At 41.9% G+C, this 21,851-nt stretch overlaps 1 long non-coding RNA gene across 1 annotated transcript; it reads left to right on the top strand.

The window, feature by feature from the left end:
* The first annotated feature begins 79 nt into the window (after window positions 1-79).
* Window positions 80-21,202, top strand: LOC125644781 (uncharacterized). Its single transcript, XR_007359124.2, has 3 exons — window positions 80-159; window positions 20,143-20,199; window positions 20,630-21,202. It is a non-coding gene; the product is annotated as an uncharacterized LOC125644781 (long non-coding RNA).
* The last annotated feature ends 649 nt before the right edge of the window (window positions 21,203-21,851 follow it).

The raw sequence follows: 21,851 nt of genomic DNA, 5'->3' as shown, positions 1-21,851 counted from the left end.
GGGCGCGCCGGTAGAGGCAGCCGCGCGCCGGAGGGGGCGGGAAGGGAAAGAGGGGCGGAGTAAGGGAGGCAGCGTGGGAGGGGTGCGAGTGACTCGCCGGCGGCGGAGGCCCGGGCCCGTGGAGAGCAGAGGCCAGATCTGCGCTCAGCGGGCTGTAAAGTACGTAAGGCATGGGGCGGGGTGTCCTCTAAGGCGGTGTGTGCTTGTTTCAGCGTTAGGCCCTATGGCCAAGGTGGGCGCGAGCCTTGAAACTCATCCCCCCCCCCCCCCCCATAAAAAGTTCTGTAATTTATGGGCAGCCCCTGAGGCCTGAAAGAAAAATCCCTTTGAAAAGGAGAGAGACTTTAATAATTTTTTATTAAAAGCTCATCCTTTTTCATTCTGCTGCTTGGTGGGCACATATTATTTACAAAAACAACAAGGCGTAGTTGTAGCACCTTAGGGACTAACACATTTATTTGGGCATAAGCTGTGGCTAAAACCCACTTCAAAGCTTATGCCCAAATAAATGTGTTAATCTCTATGGTGCCACAAGGACTCCTCGTTTTTGCTGATACAGACTAACATAGCTACCACTCTGAAGCATTATTTACAATTTACCTTGTTGTGTGATCATGCCATTACTTTTTTCTTGTGAAGATGACTACACAGAGATATTTTGGACATCTAGAGTAGGCTTTTTCCTGATAGTTCTCCACTGTTGTTACCACCAGTGGAGTTGCACTGATGCTAGCAATGGCACATCTGACCACCTGCATTAAAGTCACCGTGGCATCTGTCAGCTCAGAAAAGGTCTGAGCTGCTAATTGTGCTGCTCTCCAATAAAAACTAGTTCTCCTACTGTTGCGAACTCCTGGAAAGTTGAATGTATAGTGACCATGGTGGGAGATTTTAAGAAAATATGTCCACTGTAGACAAAGTTTGTTGTGAAGGGTAGTGTAAGTTACAAAGACTAGCTATAACAGGGTCAAATGGTTATACTACAAACAACTATACTGGTAATTTGCAATTTGATGTCAGATTTCATTTACAGCCCAATATGTGGAAGAACTGTATTTTATTGTTAAAACGTGCCCATTTCTTTATGTATTGTGGCGTTTAAGAATGCAACTGGTATTGTTCATTGCTTTTGTAGTGGAGCAGCTTAATAAATACATAAATGTAAAAAATATTAACAGTATAACCCAAAGTCTAATAAAAATAAAATTGAGATACAGTACAACTTCAGTTCATATGCTTTTATGCACTTCCTTGCAATATGTGGGAGATAGACTAGATGACCGAATCATTTTTTTCCCCTCCAATCTCTACCTTCATTATTAATTTTATGTTGCTGCACTCCCATTATTCTAGATGCTGTACAAAACACATAACTCAGTCCTTACCCTGGTTCAGCAATATAACTTTACTGGATTTATAAGATAGGTGCTTTATAAATTTAAATAAATAAAAGTTTTGCCTTTAAGGCATTGTTTTATGGTATCAGGAATACTGGCTCAGTCAATGTGCTTTACAAACTTGCTGAAAATACTTATTAGGGATTTAAGACTGAGTGGTCCTGCTGATTTTAATGTACTTAAGACCTAATTTGTATCAAGCGTTTGCAAAACTGGGCTATTTGCATATAGCAAGAGAATCCCCTAATAAAAGATGTTCCAGTTAAACTAGTGAATGGTGAACAATCCTTGTACTTAGAAGTCCTCTGACCAAGCAAGGAAATAGAGTATTAACAAGTCAGAGATGTAGGGAGAGCAGAAACAATAGCATAATGTAAGAGATTTAAAAATTGAAATTTGTTTTTCTGACCCACTGATATAGCACTTTTTGTAATCAAGATATTTCAATTCTTTAAGTACTTGTACTGCAACAGTCATGTTGACAAGTGGAGCAATCTTTATGTACTCAGCAACAGCTCATGCAAGCAGGAACATTAGAACCTTTCTTATTGAGAGATGGAAAGTTGGCCAGGACATTAGTCTTATCTCCTACTCAAGTTTCATATGATCCGTGATTTCCACTTGGATGCCAACTAAGATAGGCAAAAGGAACAATGACTTAATATCTTCTCTGAAAGCTGTCGTGTCAACCAGCAGTTCTACACCCTGTTTCAATGAGAATGAGCCTAAATTCTAATCTAGACAATCTTGAAATGGGAAATGGTAGCAAACAGCAGTTTTACCCATCTATTAGAAGACTAGTTCCAAGAGTTCAAACACTAGAGGATGTAGCCTCTTCTCTCCTCTCCAAACTCCAGGCAGAATTGAATGGGAGAGCCACAGAGGAACAGTTGTAGTTCCCTGATTCAGAGCTGCCTGGCCCGGCACAAGTTAGAACTTCAGAGTCAACCCTGACATGCTAGATTAGAATTAGGTGTAGTGGAGTTCTAATCCACCATGCCTCCGCCCTAGTACCAGTCTTGCCAACAGTCTCCCTCTGACACAATCTTTAAGACAGCTAGGGGGACGGCAGGTACAAGAATCAATAGAGTTGCTTCTGCTGGCAAAGTTCCCATTGCTCCTAGTGTGATGCTGTGGCCAAAAGAGCTAATGCAGTCCTCAGACACAAACAGGAGTTGAGATGTTATTTTACTTCTGTATTTGGCTCTGGTTCAGCTGCTGCTAGAATACTGTGTCCAGTTCTGGTGTCCGCAATTCAAGAAGGATGTTGATATATTGGAGAAGGTTAAGAGAAGAGCCACAAGAATGTAAAGCATGCTTTCTAATCCTTTAATCATCGATAAACACAAGGAGCTCAGTCTATTTTGCTTAATAAAGAAAAGGTTAAGGGGTGACTTGATTATAGTCTGTAAACACCTACATGGGAACAAATATTGAATAATGGATTCTTTAATCAAGTAGAGGAAGGTATAACACAATCTAATGGCAGGTGGTAGAAGCTAGACAAATTCAGACAGGAAATAAGCTGTGTGTTTTTAACAGAGTAATTAACCACTGGAACAGTTTACCAAGGGTTGAGGTGGATTCTTCATCACTGACCATTTTTAAATCAAGATTGGATGTGTTTTTAAAAAATTTGATCAAGGAATTATTTTGGGGTAGGTCTATGGCCTATGTTATATAAAAGGTCAGACTAGATTATCACAATGATCCCTTCTAGCCTTGGAATCTAAGAATTCCCCTGTGCTGGGAGAATTCTCCACAGGCTATCCATTAATGTAATGCCAGTTTACAATGTTTACATGGAAAAAGGGGGCTTTAGTGGACCAGAGAGTCTGCCCTCTATGTTTGTGTCAAAGTTCCTTCCCCACTCTGAACTCTAGGGTACAGATGTGGGGACCTGCATGAAAACCTCCTAAGTTTATTTGTACCAGTTTAGGTTAAAACTTCCCCAAGGTACAAACTATTTTCCTTTTTCCCTTGAACTTTATTGCTGCCACCACCAAGTGTCTAACAGATATATAACCGGGAAAGAGCCCGCTTGGAAACATCTTTCCCCCCAAAATCCTCCCCAAACCCAACATCCCCTTTCCTGGGGCAGGCTTGATAAAAATCCTCACCAATTTGCATAGGTGAACACAGACCCAAACCCTTGGATCTTAAGAACAATGAAAAAGCAATCAGGTTCTTAAAAGAAGAATTTTAATAGAAGTAAAAAGTAAAAAAGAATCACCTCTGTAAAATCAGGATGGTAAATACCTTACAGGGTAATCATATTCAAAACATAGAGAATCCCTCTAGGCAAAACCTTAAGTTACAAAAAGACACAAAAACAGGAATATACATTCCATTCAGCACAGCTTATTTTCTCCGCCATTTAAACAAAACAGAATCTAATGCATATCTAGCTAGATTACTTACCAAGTTCTAATACTCCATTCCTTTTCTGTTCCCGGCAAAAAGCATCACCCAGACAGAGAGAACCTTTGTCCTCTCCCCCCCAGCTTTGAAAGTACCTTGTCTTCTCATTGGTCATTTTGGTCAGGTGCCAGTGAGGTTATCTTAGCTTCTTAACCCTTTACAGGTGAAAGGGTTTTTCCTCTGGCCAGGAGGGATTTTAAAGGTGTTTACCCTTTCCTTTATATTTATGACAGTTTGTGAAACTGAATTAGGAGGACACCATATAGCCCGGATTTATCAGGAGTGTCCTGGTTTGGAGAGAAAGTTTTATAATTCCTACCAGTTCTAGGAGATTTGGTCAGCTGCCTGTGCTACTGTAGCACTGTTGTGTTGTGAACTCCCACAGAGCAGCACTACCTCTGGCTCCCAGTAGAAGCTGACCGGCTCTTTAGTCTGCTTTGACCACCTTTCAGCAAAAGAATGAACCAAGTAGCTTTGATGGAAGAGATGGGAACCAGTACATGGGTCCTTTTCATAATCCTTTCAGAATATTGTTATATTGAAAGATACAGATGAGTGAGAAGCAGAGGGAAATAAAAGAGGTAACAGAAAATTCAGAGAAGCGGGACAGTTTACAGACAGAAGGACCAGAGAAGAAAGATAGGACTTGAATGTGTGTGTGAGCTGCAAGTCACCACACATTTAAAGTAATGGCATGTAAAAACCAAAGAAACAACTCCCCCCTCAAAATATTACAGGACTCATCTGTTTAATTATCAGTACAAATGCCAGTGTGCCCGAAACCTAAAGTTTAGCTTTCAAATATATATAGTTGTCCACTAGCCAATGCACCTTCTAGACAAGACACAAAAGGAAACATCAGAAACTATTAAAAATACAAAGTGTCTGTCCTTTTTAAAAAAAGTACACCAGCATAGAGTTAGATATAGAGCCAGATTCTTCTCTCAATAGATAATCTGCAATGACTAGAATGAGTTATTACTGGTTTACTGTAGAAAGGAACTGGGCTTACAGCATGTACACTGTGATAACCTCACACAGTTGGATTGGAAAGTGACTAATGGAATCCTGAACAAGATGTTAGTTTTATTTTAAAAAAATGTAATTTATTAAAAAATGTAACTATAGCAAATTGAGTGGGAAGGCAAAGGCAACTGTAAAATCTTCTAGGAAATCATTTCAAATTTGGTACATGGGTGGGAGGAATTGCTACTGACAATTTTTCAAAAAGCTAATTTCATGCATATTGCATGGTGGTAAAAGTGAACATCAGATCATCCGCACTTCACAAGCTATTGAAATAGTAATCTATTTTGTCTTTCCTACAGTTTAACTATTACAATTATATACAAATTTTAAATTAAAAGATGTAAAGTAACATTTGATCAAAATAGCCTCCTGGATTCATGTTATTGTGGACCTTGAATGATTTCCTGTATACAAACTAAAACCACTTTGTAGAAAGAAAAAAAAGAAAAAGAAATGACATTAAAAAAGTTTCAGTATCAGTCAAACTGTCATTTTATTCACCTGATCCTTTATTTCCTACTTAGGAAAAACTTCTGAACTTATTATTTTGTAGTAGAGTAGCACCAACAGGTGCCAAACAAGATAGAGCCCAATTGTAGTAGGTGCTATACAGACACATAGCAAGAGACAGTCCCTGATTGATTACAATCTAAATAATAGAGATAAATGCAACAAATTATGTTCTCAGTTACATCCACAGTAGTTATAATCTGAGTAGTTAAAATGTGTGGCTGAATGATTGTGTGTTGCTCCATCCCCCACTGTGTTCTTCCTTCAAGACACAATTACCAAAAATGACTGGGATGGTACTTTCACATGAAATTTTGACCGCTCAAAATTTTGCATGCACACTGATTTAGAAGTGAATTTCCCAAGGCAATCTGGAAAAAGTGTGGACTCCTGAAAAGGTGCTTTTTGTGAAATTGTGAGGACATGAAAACAATGTAAAATGAGCTGACAAAAAATGTGCATCTACTTTAATAAAGCATTTTTTCCCAGTTTTGCACAGATCCTTACAACTTTTTACAGAAGGAAAAAAACTCAGGTTCAGAAAGCATATGACTCACCTAAGGTTAGTAAGAAGCAACGCCAGGAGTAGAGCCAAGGAGTTAAGATTCACAGTTCCTGATCTAATCACGAGACATACTGCCTGTTAATAGTGATGCCTAATGTCATCTTTACTATTTCATACTATAGATACTTTGAAATTACTGATAATATCTATTAAAGCATTAGATGAATATTTCAACTATATCACAATCAAGGTGCATACACTCTAAGAAAGAAGAGTAGGGGACCAGATAGCTGCACTGCAGTAGCTTTGTACCACTGTTTTGAAGCTCCCATAGCTGACCACTAGTGGTGGAAGGCCCCGGTGCCCTGGACTTTGGTGGTGGAAAGTTCACCTGTAGGGGAAGGTGAGTTGTCATGGCATAAGATCCACAGGTCCTATTCTGCCATGTGCCCTGCAGTTGGTGAATACAGTGGCTAAACTGAGTGGCACTGGCAAGTACAAGGGCATAGCCAGGCATCTGGAGAGAAGGTTGCTCTAGCGTGTTCTCAGCATCTTCTGATTAGCCACCTTGCAGAACCTCAGCCATAAATTAAAGCTGCCTTTCTCATAATAGAAATCCCAGTGGAGGCATCAATGATGAGAACACCTGTCATTCCACAGATGTGTGTTCCCTTGTCAGGGTTTCAGAAGGGTATGCAATTTGCACTGCCCTGCAGCAGCAGGGGTGAAACAAACCTGTGAATGTTTTGTTTTAAAACAACTCTGTCTGAGAGGCATGCAAAGAGTAGAAAACTACAGTTTGAGTTGCAGTGCCAAACTTTTCCCCTTCACAGGATGAAACACTTAAGCTGTGGTTCTTCAGGGGGTTGAAAAAAAAAATGGGTCAAACGGTTGTTGCATTTGTTTGCAACTAAGGCCTGGTCTACACTAGGGGGATGGGATCGATCTAAGTTACACATCTTCAGCTAAGTGAATAACGTAGCTGAAGTTGACATACTTCGATCTACTCACCGCAAGGTCTTCACTGTGGTGAGTCGACTGCTGCTGCTCCCCCGTCGACTCCGCCTGCGCCTCTCGTGCCGATGGAATACAGGAGTCAACGGGAGAGCATTCAGGGGTCAATTTATCGCGTCTAGACTAGATCTGATAAATCGACCCCCGCTGGATCGATCACTGCCCGCTGACCCGGCGAGTAGTATAGACATACCCTTGGAGAGGTCACAGGACTTTGGCTGCATTTTTAGCTGGTAGTGAACTTCTTGGCTTTCCATCATAAAATCTCACATGATGTCTAAACTGCATTAAAATTGTTTGAATGCTTCATTTCTTCTTTATAAAATTATTTCAGTTTTAGCCGAGTATGAATTAAAGACTGGGGAATAGCATTCTTGGGAGGAGAAATTGCCCTCTTTTCATGTACATTCCAAGTATTTTCTGTACTGCATTTTTGTGTACTTCGTATTTAACTGTGAATAACATTTGATTACATTTTAGAGATAAACATAAAAACAAAAACACTACCGTATATCCAGCCAAGGTAAAAGTATTTCTACATCACAACACCACTACAATCCTTGTATGAATGGAAACACCTTTATCAAGAGTGAGTTTTAGAAACTGGAATGACTAAAATTTTATCTTAATAGTAATAAAAAGTGATGGGTTTTATTCCTGTTGATTCTATTCATGAGAGTTCTGCAGTTGTCTTCAGTGGGAGTTGGATCAGGGCATTAAGGTATATCTCCCCTGCACAGTTAATCTGGGTGATTGGCAGTCAGGTCTGAGCACCCAGGATATCTTAGCCCAGATGTAAGAATCCCCACAGCAAAGCCGTTCCTGTGTCCTTGCTGTTTCTGCACTTGTCCATATATGTCTGGGGACATATCCCATGGTTCTTTCTACTGATGCACTCCAGGATTCTTTCCCTGTCAATTGTGTAAGAACTTTTCTGTACTTTGCGGGAAATTGTGGAAAAGGCATGTGAATAATTCCATCTGTGTTCAGTAAAGCACTTCAATATGTGCTTAACGTCCACTGACCTATCAACCCTAATGGAAAAAGAAAAAAAAACTGCAGGTGATTTGGTATACCTTTCAGAGTTCCCAGGTTCTGATTTGTGTTAAATTGGGTACAGGTTATCTGTTTTGCCTTACACTGCAAAGTGGTAAGAAACATCATTACTCAAAAATGTGTGGGCGGGGGGTTTTTTAAATAAAACTAATGCTCACCATGAACTGCAACAAAGGAAAATGTTACAATACACACAAGAAGCAACGCAAACAGTTTTGGCTACGTAGCTTTCTTTGAGGCATAAAGCATGGGGATTAGTAAACAAAATTAGCTTTCTTGATACTCAATCTTCATAACTGTAGAAAATGAAACTAGGATTGAGAGTGTTTTATGCTGTGCTGTATGCTATGGAACACAGTTAACAAACATTAGTCAATAGTATTATTATAAAGCGACATCACACTTGTCGCCTCAGTCTCCTTACTCTTGATTTATAGTATGTAAGAAAAACAAGTATCCTAATTGGTAATGGATTTTCCACAACTGAAAATATAGTGACATTGCTGCCATCCAATTATTTTCAGTATATAAATAAAAAACTTTAAAAACCAACCAAAAGCTTAACCATGCAAAACTAAAAATGAATGAAAAAAAAATCAGACATTCACAATACTTTGAATCCAGAATTTACAAAGCTATCTGTAAAAACCACAGTCTGTGGGAATGAGCATAAAAATCTGTGGGCCAGATTTTAAGTCTCTTGCATACATTGGTGCAAAGTTACTCGAGTAGTTTAATTGTAGCTAATGATACTACTGACATGAGTGACGGATCACTGTTTTGAGAAAAATCTGGTCTCAGGGTATGTCTACACTACGAAATTAGGTTGATTTTATAGAAGTCAATTTTTAGAAACCGATTTTATACAGTCAATTGCGTATGGCCACATTAAGCGCATTAAGTCGGTGGAGTGCGTCCTCACTACCGTAGTTAGCATTGACTTACTGAGCAGTGCACTGTGGGTAGCTATCCCACAGTTCCCACAGTCTCCGCTGCCCATTGGAATTCTGGGTTAAGCTCCCAATGCCTGATGGGGCAAAAACATTGTTGCGGGTGGTTTTGGGTACATGTCGTCAGGCCCTCCTCCCTCCGTGAAAGGAATGGAAGACAATCGTTTCGTGCCTTTTTTCCTGGGTTACCTGTGCAAATGCCATACCACGGCAAGCATGGAGTCCGCGCAGCTCATGGTCACCGTATATCTCCTGGGTGCTGCTGACATTGCTACACAGCAGCAGCTCCTTGCCTTTGCGGCATATGGTGCAGTAGGACTGATAGCCATTGTACATCTCCTGGCAGACTTCGGTGAGGTCGATCGGGGTGCCTGGACAAACATGGCTATTCTCGTCTTAGAGCACCGAATGGGAGCCAGAGACTCTAGGTCATTCTCTTCTTTAAGTTTCATCTCATGAAAATTCAGTCCTACCTGGAATATCATGCGAGCTGGAAGCTTCTGCCTCAGGCTGCTCTCCCAGCCGGCAGCACCGTGCAGTCAGCACCTACCCCAGCCTACCCCTTGCTCCCATGGCTCATGAAGCCTGGACAGTAGTAAAGAACAGTTCAACTATAGGCTGAGCAAGTGCAGAATGGTGGTAGAATGTGCCTTTGGACATTTAAAAGCTCGCTGATGCTGTTTGCTGACTACGTCAGACCTCAGTGCAACCTACATTCCCATTGTTATTGCTGCTTGCTGTGTGCTCTGTAATATCTGTGAGTGTAAGTCGGGGGGTGTGGGGAGAGGAAGTCATTTATGACGGGGTGGGAGATTGAGGCAAATCGCCTGGCATCCGATTTTGAGCAGCCAGACACCTGGGTGATTAGAAGAGCATAGCAAGGCGTGCTGAGTATCAGAGAGGCTTTGAAAACCAGTTTCATGATGGGCCAGGCTTTGGTGTGACAGTTGTGTGTGTTTCTCCTTGATGCAAACCCACCCCCTTTGTTGATTTTAATTCCCTGTAAACCAATCACCCTCCCCCCTTCTAAATAAAGTGACTATTTTTTGAAACCATTATTAATTTAAAAAAAAGAGAGAGAGAGAGATAACTGACAAGGTAGCCTGGGTGGGGTGGGGGGGGGAAGAGGGAAGGACAAGGCCACATGGTCATTCAAACAGTTTGATTTTTAGTGTGGCTACAATAAGCAGCCTTCTGTTGCTTGGGCCATCCTCTGGAGTGGAGTGGCTGGGTGCCCAGAGCCTCCCCCAGCCATGTTCTTGGGTGAGGAGGCTATGGAACATGGGGAGGCGGTTATACAGTGGATGCAGCGGGGATCTGTGCTCTTGTTGGCTATCCTGAAGCTCCAACAGACTCTTCATCATGTCGGTTTGCTCCCCATTAGCCTCAGCATCGCGTCCTGCCTCCGCTCTTCATGCTCACTTAATTCTTTCCTGGCCTCTGCCAATGCATGGAGGCATTCAGTAAGCTGTGCCCTATCAGTGCGGGAGGACTGCATGAGCTTGGAAAACGTGTCATCACGAGTGCATTTTTTTTGCCTTCTAATCTGCGATAACCTCAGGGATGGAGATGATAGGGGGAGCATAAAAACATTCTACGCTCTACAATTCTGGGGGGACAGCATGGTCACCTGTGCTGCTGAGCTCACCACGCTGACCAAACAGGAAATGAAATTCAAAAGTTCCCAGCACTTTTCTGTGTACCTGGCTAGTGCATCAGAGTTCAAAGTGCTGTCCAGAGCAGTCTCAGTGGAGCACTCTGTGATAGCTCCTGGAGGCCAATACAGTCAATTTGCGTCTGCACTACCCCAAATTCGACCCAGCAAGGTCAATTTTAGCGCTACTCCCCTTGTCGGGGAGGAGTAGGGAAGTCGACTTAAGAGCTCTTTAGGTCAACAGAACAGGGTTGGTTGGTGGATGCAGTCATTTTTAAATCGACCTAATGCAGCTAAATTCGACCTAACCCCATAGTTTAGACCAGGCCTTAAATTGGAGACCAGTTCTGATCCTCTTACTCATACTGAGTACCTTACTCTGTAGCTAGCCCCATATAAGTGAATGGGGCTATTTACAGGATAAGAAAGGATGCAGAATCTGACCTTATATTTCTGAGGCATATTGAAGGGCCTGATTATTATACCCTTATTCGTGATGAAGAGCATGTTACTCCTTGATTAGTCCCATTGGGACTACTTGCAAATACTGTATTACTCAAAATGAATCAAAATCTGACCCCTCAGTTATTGGTAACTGACCCCTGGTGTAGGTGCAGATGTTTCAGGATAGTTTAAATATCCTCAGAAGGAAGGCTTATAAACATGAGAAACAAAGGAACACACACTTCTATGTTTATTCCCACAGCTCCAGCAATGACTTATTATAAAGAGACGTAGGGCATTAGTGAAGAACATTCTAAAGTTAATTAAACTGGTCATTCACTTATTGGGCCCTGTGACAGGGTTCTACTCACACTACTGGTGCTTCCTACCAGTCACTCGAGGAATTAGCTCTCAACCGCTGCGGAGCACCCTCAATGCATGGTGTCTGGCCTCATCGTTTGCTCTGCTGCCCTGGGACCCGCGTTGCTCCCTGCTCAGCAACAGCTGTTTCTGGTCACTGCCCTCTGACAGTACCCCTTAGTCCATCCTCACCCCCTTGTGTGTGTGGGGGGGGGCAGGTTAACAGCAGTCTTCCAACTCACCCCTGCTGCAGTGGCCAACAACAACCCCTAAAGTCTAGCTCCTCTGCTCAAGGGTCAATTGCAGTCTATCACGGCCACTCCTCCTTGGCCAGGTGCAGTACAAGGGGAAAGGGCAGGACCCAGGCCCACCCACTGCTCTGGGTTCCAACCCAGGAACCCTCTAGTGGCAGCCTCTCCACCCTCCTTCTCTCCCCTCATCTGTCCATCCTCCCTGGGTCACTTCCCCTCTGACCCCTTGCATCCTCTAGGCCCTTCTGGTCAGGGCCTGCAGTCTAACAGGTATCAGGCTGGAACGCTGGGCTGGGCTGGGCTGGGCTGGGCTGGGCTGGGCTGGGCTGGGCTGGGCTGGGCTGGGCTGGGCTGGGCTGGGCTGGGCTGGGCTGGGCTGGGCTCAGGAGACAGACCTTCCCCTCTGAAGATCTGGGAAAGACTGACTGTGTCTTTCCTGGACAGCCTTTATATAGGGCCTAGACTGGCCCTGATTGGCTGCCCTCAGTTCGGCACTGATTGGCTTCCCCACAGGCCTTCGCTGATTGGCTGCCGTTCCGCACAGCCTCTCTGGCCTGTTGTAGCCCAATCTTGCCTGGGAGGTGGGGCACCCCCCACCACAGGCCCCAATAGGACAATGGTAAATTGTGTCTGGAGACACCATTATTTTGTTTTATTTATGACAATCTGTAACAACACAACATGCAATGGAGGTTTTCTTATGGTAAATGACTGCTCCTGAAGTTTAAAAACATCTAACTTTGTTTTAGATATCTTTTATCCTTTTGGATTTCCTTTTATTTTTGGATTTATTTTTGGTACAAGTGGGGATACAAACCCTTTCTATTGTGGGTATTTAACATTATTTTTATCATGCAGCATGTAAGAATATGATTTAGAATATCTAATTTTTAAAAGGCCTCAACAATATGGCTTAGTCTACATTAGAAAATCCTACTGTGTTTCACAACTAGAATCAAATATGGCTGTTCCAACCAACTCAGACAGTGGTTTTCCTGTTGATGTAGACAGGATAAACTGAGTTCAACTCCTGTTTTGACAAAACATTTCTATCGGGGTTAACTATGATTTCTTACAATGGATGTTGAACTTGATTGAACTTTTCTCACCAGAAATACAATTACAGTACTGTCAACATTAATTGAAGGGGGCTAGGGCACGGATAATTGGGAGCCAAGTTTGACACCCATTGCCAAATATGGTTAGATTTTGTAGTGTAGACACAGCCTTGAAATGTATCTTCCTTTCTTTTCTCATCATCATACCAAAATAAAAAGGGAACTTCTAAGATCTTGTTAAGATTGGGAGCAAAACTATTCTAGCCTCAACTATATTTAAATACAATTATTGCTAGAAGGGTATTAGCACAATTTCCCTGAAAAAAAAATTCCACCAGAAATTTTGTTCTGAGAACTGTCCTAGCCCAATTATGCCATAGGCTACTTCTTTCTAAGTACTGTGTAGCATGATTTTATGAAATATTCTTACACAGTTAATCACCAAAAAAACCTAGGTAACACCATTTAGAGAAACCATCTAGAATCCTTCAGGAACATGTATGCTAACGCTGACATTATATTCTGAAAATTGACACTAAAAATACCTTCAAAAGTAGGGCCAGATTTCCAATTAGGCACAGTAGGCATGTGCCTAGGGGCACTGGCATTCTAGGGGCACCTAAAAGTTAGGTTAAAAGTTAAAAAGTTAATATATATGCAGTTAAAAGTGACTTTCCCTGGAAAAGAGATGCTCCCTTCATCCTGCTACGTCCCTTCATACTGCCTTACAGGGGGGCACAGCTCCCCTGTGGGCGGCCTGGCCAGGCTCCTGGTATGGGTTGGTGTCTGCCCAGTGTGTGGGGCTGGAGCAGGGTGAGCGTCCAAGTCAGCCTGCCTGGGGGCACTGTAAGTCTCAGCCAGGCGGGGTGGCTGCTGAAGATACTAGGAGTGTCCCAGCCCCTTCCCAATCTCGGCCACCCTGCTGCCTCCACCCCGTGCTGGAAAGCTAGAGGGAGAGGTGTAGCCATTCACTTGCAGAAGCAGAGCCGGAGCGCAGCTGCCGTGCCAGGCTGCAGGAGGGACGGAAGATACCTGGGGACAGCTTGCCATGGGGAGAGGTACAGTCTTCCCCTTGCGCCTTGCCTGGGGCAGGTGGGTTGTGCCCCGGCTAGGGCTGGGAGCGCCATATGTGGCAGGACTCGTGCGTTCCTGGAGAGGCTGTGGTCTGGCCACTCCTGCTGCTCTGGGGCTGCTCCGCCCGTGGAGATGGGGACTAGGGGCGGGCATCCCTGCTTCGAGGGGCTGCTGTGGGGAGGAACAGGGCCAGTTCTGGGGCTGGGGAGGCAGAGGCAGGGGAGAGTTTAATTTTTTATGGAAAACACAAAGGTTGCTGTAGGCCGGGCGGTTGTTGAAGATGCTGTGCCTGTGGGCACGTAAAGTGTAAATCCGGCCCTGATCATAAGGTTATATATTTCTAGTCCTTTAATGAGCCTATATCAGTTTTGCTCACTTTACAAGCCAAATCATTTTTTTCTGACTGCCAGATCTGGAAGCTCTACCTGGAAACTTGAAAGTATCTTGAAAGTCAAGATGTAGCCTTGCTTGCTTGTGCATCATAACTAGTAATAAAGATTCTGCAATTCTGTTGATGCATGGGTGACAATAGTATCTAGCTCAGTCTTTCGTAGCTGTTTAGGCTCTGCAAGACTAACCAGGCAAGTAGTAGTGCAAGCTTATTTTTGCCAGTGAAATAAGACATAATTCGGAATACTCACAAGGAGCCATTCTGCTGCATAAGAAGATGTCGATTGTCTGATCACAGCCAAACTGTAAACATGATTGTTACTAATATGAGTCTGCTCCCAGTGTGGACAGAGTGGGGTCTATTTGTTATAAATAGGAGACAGCCAAAAGCAAAGAGACATGCACCCTTCTGCTGTGCTGGGAGCATTCCAGCAGCAACTCTGTTTATTCACTGACAGGAACTTTATACATGAGCAACAAACAGTATATTTGCTATGAGCAATCACAGGGTGGCAGCATAAAGGTAAAAGCACTACATTTAATGAAATTGAATGAAAATTTGAAGTCTTAAGTGGGAATTAGGTGGTACACAGTGTTTGTGCTGGCTCTCTGCACAGGGGTGAATTTTACCCTTTGTAAGGACACGACAGAGAGGAATCTAGTTATCTTTGTGTTCATTATTTGTTGCATTGTTGCTCTAAACGTGAGCACTTTGAACATGACCATACTGAATGAGATCCCGAGGATTCCTCGCTGTTTTACCAACCACAACGCCTTTAAACCATATGCCTTCTCTGTGACTGCTGCTATAGTTATTCCCAGATCAACCAGTAGCATTTCAGCATTTTGCATGTGCATTCTTCTTGGAAAAATCAGCAAATGTCACATAAATATCAGCGATGAAAGTCAGAGCTGACCAATGCAGCTCTGACTTATGTAATTTTCAAATTTGTACCATAACAGTAGCGGTAGATACTCCTTACTTTCTCACAATAAAACAAGTTTGGGACGGAACCTTAGACCGGGGTTATATTGTATTATTATTTTTTTTGGTTATCAATAAAGGCCAATCTCAAGAAAGGGGCATACTTGGACACTAATTCAGGGTCTCTGTTCTTTGTTGCGGATGCGATAGAGCAGGGGTCGGCAACCTTCAGCACACGGTCCATCGGGGTAATCTGCTGGCAGGCCGTGAGACGTTTTGTTTACGCTGACTGTCCACAAGCACGGTCTTCCAGTGTCCATGATTCGCCATTCCCAGCCAATGGGAGCTGTGGGAAGAAGCACAGGCTGCAGGGAAGTGCTGGCCGCTGCTTCCCACAGCTCCCATTGGCCGGGAGCGGTGAACCGCGGCCACTGGGAGTTGCGGGGGGCTGTGCCTGCAGACGATCAGCATAAACAAAGCATCTTGCGGCCCACCAGCAGATTACTCTAATGGGCTGCATGCCAAAGTTTGCTGACCCCTGGGATAGAGTATCAGCTAATTCATAACTGGTTTCCTAGCATTGGAAAGAGAAAGGTTTACTTTAAAAAGGAATTAATTGTGGGACAATATTGAGTCTAGTGGTGTTATGCCAAGACTGGGGAAGACACAAGGTTTTGTGGGTTTTCCAGATTTTAAATTTAGGAGTGGAGCGTAATTGAGGGAGGTTGTGCAAGGCGCTATGTGTACCATTGTGTCTCTCATTCTCCATGCTGTAATGATGTATCTTTAGTTGCTGTGATGCCTTAGGACTCAAAATGGCATATTATTTTATCATTGCTCCACTGAAAGTGTCAGGGTAAGAACTGCAGGCCAAGGAGAGAAGAGAGTAGCATTAGGTCTGTGCAGCTGAGGAGGTGATCAGGGAAGACAGAACTTCTCTCTTCTCCCTTGCAAGTCTGAGCAGCTGACACAGAAGGAACTCCATGTACAGAACAAAGAGCTCCACATAGGGTCCATAAGGATACCACATGACAGCCAGCAAAATTGCAGAGATAGGGAGAAGAACTGATAGCCATTTTGGGACATCCCAATTGTCCAGGCTTATCTGTTACCTGACAACATCGTTAAAGGAATAAAGATATAGTGGCATGCAGATTCCTTCTGTCTCAACAAACACACACGTGAATCATGAGCACAGTGTCATTAAAACTTTGTTATTTAAATATTCTGTGAAATTAACTGGAGAGAAGATTGCATGAGGAATAAAGTGAAAAGAAAATTCTCTTCACATGTAGTTTTTCTAAGTTTGCATGATTAAGTGTATCATCAACTTCTTCTTCTTCGCCACTTCCCTATTTGGGGTCTTTGGACTTCTTCCAAAACTCACGATTGGATGTCTAGCTATCCTGCATGTAGTATTTGCAGCAAAATGTAACATAAACCTTGCATGTTATTTTTTAGGTTCTTGCCATGTAAGGAAGCAATCACATTTGAAATTCCAGGCTGCACGTAATTGATCGTCTGTTTAAAGTATACAATTTTTGATACAATAGCAATGACAATGTCCAATGTACTAGATTCTCCTCTGCCAGAGGTTCTGACAAGGGCTTGGGCCCTTTTCTCACTTTCCTCTAGCTGCTAACGTTCCTATGTTGTCTGGCTTGAAACTCTAGCTGTTGTTGCTGCCTTTTTTCTGCTTCTTCATGATATTACAGATTGCCTAATTTCCAATAAGCTTTGTTAATAAAGTATTTTTACTCACAGACTAGAGAAAGCATAATAAGAAAGAGAAAATTATTGTGACAGGACAAATTTAGGACTTAGACTTTATTGTAAATCTAGGGGAAATTATCTTTTGAGTGATATATGGCATGTCTTACAACTCATAGTCTAGAAACAGTTATGTTCCTATATTCGGAATGTCCAGATGATATGCAATTATACACACATACATACACAAATCTATGTTAAAAGAACATTATTAAGGATGCAAAGTCAAGTACTCAAAAATTGGGAAATGCCAGAGTTAAGGTCACCGGTGCAACCTTAATTCGCCCCTCCCTTGCACACACGTATTATGATGCAGTCTTTAATTACATGATTACATTTTGTTTTTTTCCCCACAAACCTCTACCTCATTCAGTGTGCAGAGTGGACAGTGCTCACTTAATGCTCAGCAATCCAATATTTTGTTTTCTCCTAATTGGGCAATATGTGGCCCAGTGCCTTATTTACTGTTCAAACCCTGCTCTGAAGACAGAATTATTAATTTCCTTTATGGGCTTTTCTGTGATGCTCAGCACTATAGTATCTGATTGCTTCACGAATATTAATGCAATCATTTTCACAATGCCCTTGCAAGATGAGGGGAACTGAGATAGAGAAAGATTAAGGTCCAAAGTATCCACCTAATATTGGGTGCCCAATGTGAGATGTATAGGACCTGATTTTTCAGAAGACTTAACATTAATCCTTTATATGTTCAAACCACAGTTTCTGTTTACTTCACTTACAGCTGTGAGTGCTCAGCACTCCTGCCAGTCAGACCCCAGTGTATCTTAATCACACACCCAGGAAAATCAGGAATACTCAGTTAGTGACCACCTGTGAAAAGTTTGGATTAAGTGACTTTACTTGCATCATATAGGAAATCTGTCCCAGATTCTCTATTTAGGCATTTAACTTCCATTGATTTCAATTGGAGTCAGATGCCTGTATACTTTTGAGGATCTGGGCCTTTGGAATTTTAGTTCAAAGTGGGTATGATCAGAAAACTAATGGGGATTTCTAAAGAATCCAATCCGTCACTAAAGGCAAGCAACTATGGAAAGAAGTATATTAAAATGAGATTCAATTTTTTTAAAATAGTATGAATTTCAGTAAAATTTGATCACACACCCTCCCTGCTTTCTAATGTATGCACACACACACTAAACATTTTTAATTTTAAATATTTTGGAAGAAATAATCTATTGGCTTCATCAACATTTGTTTTAGAAAGACAAAATGCACATGGCACTGTGTAAATATTTAGCTGTATATACATGTTTTCTTATAAACTAATAATAAAAAGGAAGGTGTTTTATTTTCGAATGTTCCAGGAAAAGTGAGGTTCTATAACAGAAAGAAAATATTTCTGCTTTGCTGGTGTAGTGAAATATTCCTGTCTTTAGGACTGCATTTGAACCCAATGTCATTGTTCCTTTGATTTCAGTGATCACAAACTGCACATTCTGTCTGGAGATCTCAGGCACATACAGAGTCAAACCGATCCCCAGCAGTTCTCCACTATTGCAAATCATTGAGCTTGCAGAGGAATAATACAAACAGCAAAGCTGTAGATTAGCAAGGAAATTTATTCAGTCGTCTTTTGGGAACATATCCCTGCATGAAGGTTAATTTGTGGGTTGTAAAAATTTTGTATGTATTTCTGATGGAATTAAACAATAACTGATTTTTCTAAATCCAAGACAAACTACTAAATGATGATTAGACACCAAAATGATATACACCTTAAATATTCCACATGTGGACACACCAATAATAAAGATAATAACTGCTCTCCTTCCTGCTAATTACTTTATTTTTATTACAAAGAGGACAAATTCTGGACCTGTATGAAGTAGCTCTCAAAATCTACATATGGTACTTATTTGGCTTCCATCACCATAGTATCTGAGCACCAGATAATCTTAAATGTGCTTATCTTCACAACACCTCATGAGGTAGTAAAGTACTGTTATTGCCATTTTCCTGACAGGAAACTAAGAGACTAAGTGACTTGCCCAGGGTTACAAAGGAAGTCAATGGCAGAGCCAGCTGAACCTGGGCCTCTTAAATTCTGAGCTAGCACTCTGTTAGATCATAAGAGGTACACATACGTGCTCCAAAAAGTATCATTCATGTGTATCTGCACAGTTCTTCCCCACCATCCAGCAGTGGCACCTTGTTACACAAAGTGCAATTCCAGGAATACATTTCTAATGCCTTTCTTTTCTCCATTCATTGCATCTTTCTCTTCATTTTGCTCTTTGGGCCTCAATCTATATTTGGACACACATAGCTACTCCTTTTGTATCTGGGAGAGGAGGTCAGTAGCTGGAGGGGAATGGCCCAGCATGTTTGGGACTCTGAAAAGCATCCCATCCAGTTTAGTAATGGCATCAACACTGCCAAAGTTTGGCTCTGGTATCTGGATCCTGCAAAATCCTGGGACAAACTTCCGAAATTGTACCATCAAAACAGAAATAAGGGTTGCTTCTGCTATTACATTGAAAAAATCTGATCTGGAACACATCTGGTATACAAAATCTCTAATTTGGCATCAAAAATCCCTCTAAATCTGGATAATTTTTGTTTAAATACCATCCATTTTTACCATCTAAAGTTGGTATATATGTAACTTCTCCCTGTCCACCAAAGCAGTCTAGATACCACTGTATCATGGCGTAACACTGCCACAAAAACACATATCCAGCAACTATGTCCTGCTTGGTCCATCTGGATTTTGGCACTGAACATCAAAATCGTGCTATTACTATACAACCATACAGGACTTAAAGTTGAAAAGGTGGGCACATGCTTATATTCTTTGCTGTATTGGGGCCAGAGTGCTCAAAACTTTGAAGAATTGATTAAATAAAAAATGAGAACTCAACTCAGAGCTGAAGGGCCTAATTCTGCAGCCTTTTCCCTTGGAAAAGCTCTCATTGGCTTTAATGGAGGTTTTGCCTGAGCAAGAGCTGCAGGACTCCAACCCCTACTTTGCATTGTATTCCAAAAAGAGGAACCTACAATATATCACAAGGTACTGAGGAAAATGCTGCAAATTACACATACTCTATTTGTAAACACGAAAACATCTCAGTATACAGATCAAATCTGTGCTTTTGGCTTTTTGCATGTAAATCCCATTGTCATTTAGTAAAACGGAAAATACAATATCATTGCTCTTCTGCAATGTCATTTTTAATATAGACTCAGACCAGAGAAACAACACATAAACTGACAGGAAAGGACGGCAATGGAATTATTTGCTACATTTGTATCACTTTCCACATAAGCTACTCTACTTTTTCCTTGTCTTTGTGCTGTCAACCCACAGAAAATGCTTAGACCAACAGAAGAAAACTACTGGACGTTTTCCATATTCTGCATTAAAGTAAGTGCTTGTGGGTTTGATTTTACACTTACTAGTAAATGGAACTACTATTGAAAAGAAATAATCAATATACTCCTATAGCAGCTTTTTTATTATTTCTTCTCCATTTCAGCTGTAGTTCTAAAGTGCGTTATGTAGACTAAACAGAAGCATTATGTTAGGATATTGGATGCTAGAGAGCTATTAGTCAGTTATCATGCTTTCGCTGTTTTTCCTGGACAAAAATCCCTACGGCAAAATGTGATCAAGTACTTGCAAGGGATACTGTTTTGCTCCCTGAGTCACAGTCTCCTTTGATATTTGGAAGGAGGACAGCACTCAGGCTATAGAAGTGCCTTTTCTTTATCCCATGAAATTCCATTCTGCTTTTTCTGAGATATTAACCCTTAAAAACCTTCAATTTTACCTTCCCTTTACTTGCCTTCTTCAGGAAAATGTTGGCAGCACCCAAATGTTCTAAAGAAGCAGCAGCGGACACTGTCCTGAGAACACATGGGAACTATGAAAGCAGCTGTAGCAGTGAGGTAGGAAAGACACTTGGGATAGGTTCCCCATCCGCAAACCACTGCACAGGGTCCCATTGAACCATACCTTCAGGAGGCCCTCAATAAGACAGAAACTAGGCCAGGCTGTCTCCCACCTCCAAATCCTCCCCAGAACTGTTATTTGAACCCAGTTAACATTCCTCCCACATGGCGATGTCATGACATCAAGCTTGCTACAAAGCTGTAGATGTGCAGAACCACAGTTACACCAACTCTACTGTACAGAAGTGAAATGTGGGCACAGAGGAGGGCTGAAGAACCCCAGATGGATGATTCTTGTCATTTTCATCAGCTGCTCCACATCAAGTGGCAGGACAGGATTAGAAATGAGGATATTCAAAACCGACCTCAGCAACTGCCTTAATCAGCACTGGTTTGGTTTTAGAGGTTTTCTTGGGGTGGACATATTATTAGAATGACAGACCAATGAATTTCAAAGCATGTGTACCAAGGAATGTGTCTACATGGCTGGCAATCATGTGGGTGTCAAAAGCTTTGGTGGTGTGAGAAAATTGCCAGTGATGGTTATAAACTGAATATACAACTAGGCCACCTTAAGTTCTTTGCCAGAGATCGATCAAGGTGGTGCTCAATTTGCAAGGAGGCCACATCCCTTTGGGATTTGCGGACGATGGTGATAAAACACAGGGCTTGTGGCAAAGCTGCCATAATTGACCCCCGACCTCTTAGATTGTACAGTTTTTTTGGGTGTAGGGGGTAGGGAAATTGTCCTTCTATGTCTAATGTGAAGCATATGGCACATTTCTCAGTGCTATAAATAATTAATAAAAGGACACTGCCAATTTTTTTAAAACACGTCTTATTGTTATTATTTTCCCACTTATATTTAGGGGATTTTTTTATTGTAAGAAGAGCTACTTGCTTTTTACCAATGGAAAAAAATGCATATACTAGCTACCACAACGAGTACATGATTCACAAAATGTACTCCTGGGAGACAGCTACATCTGTCTGCTCTTGCATTTGGACGCTTCAGAGACAGAACCAAGCAGTATACACTTCTGCATTTAATGCGTAATCCATATTTATATGGAAACTGAGTACTCCCTCATCCCACCATTTCAAAAGACCCTAATTACTGGGAAT

Source organism: Caretta caretta, chromosome 11 (assembly GCF_965140235.1).
Source record: "Caretta caretta isolate rCarCar2 chromosome 11, rCarCar1.hap1, whole genome shotgun sequence".
Lineage (NCBI taxonomy): Eukaryota > Metazoa > Chordata > Testudines > Cheloniidae > Caretta > Caretta caretta.
Note: the sequence above shows the minus strand (reverse complement) of the source record. Positions and strands in the feature narration are given on the sequence as shown.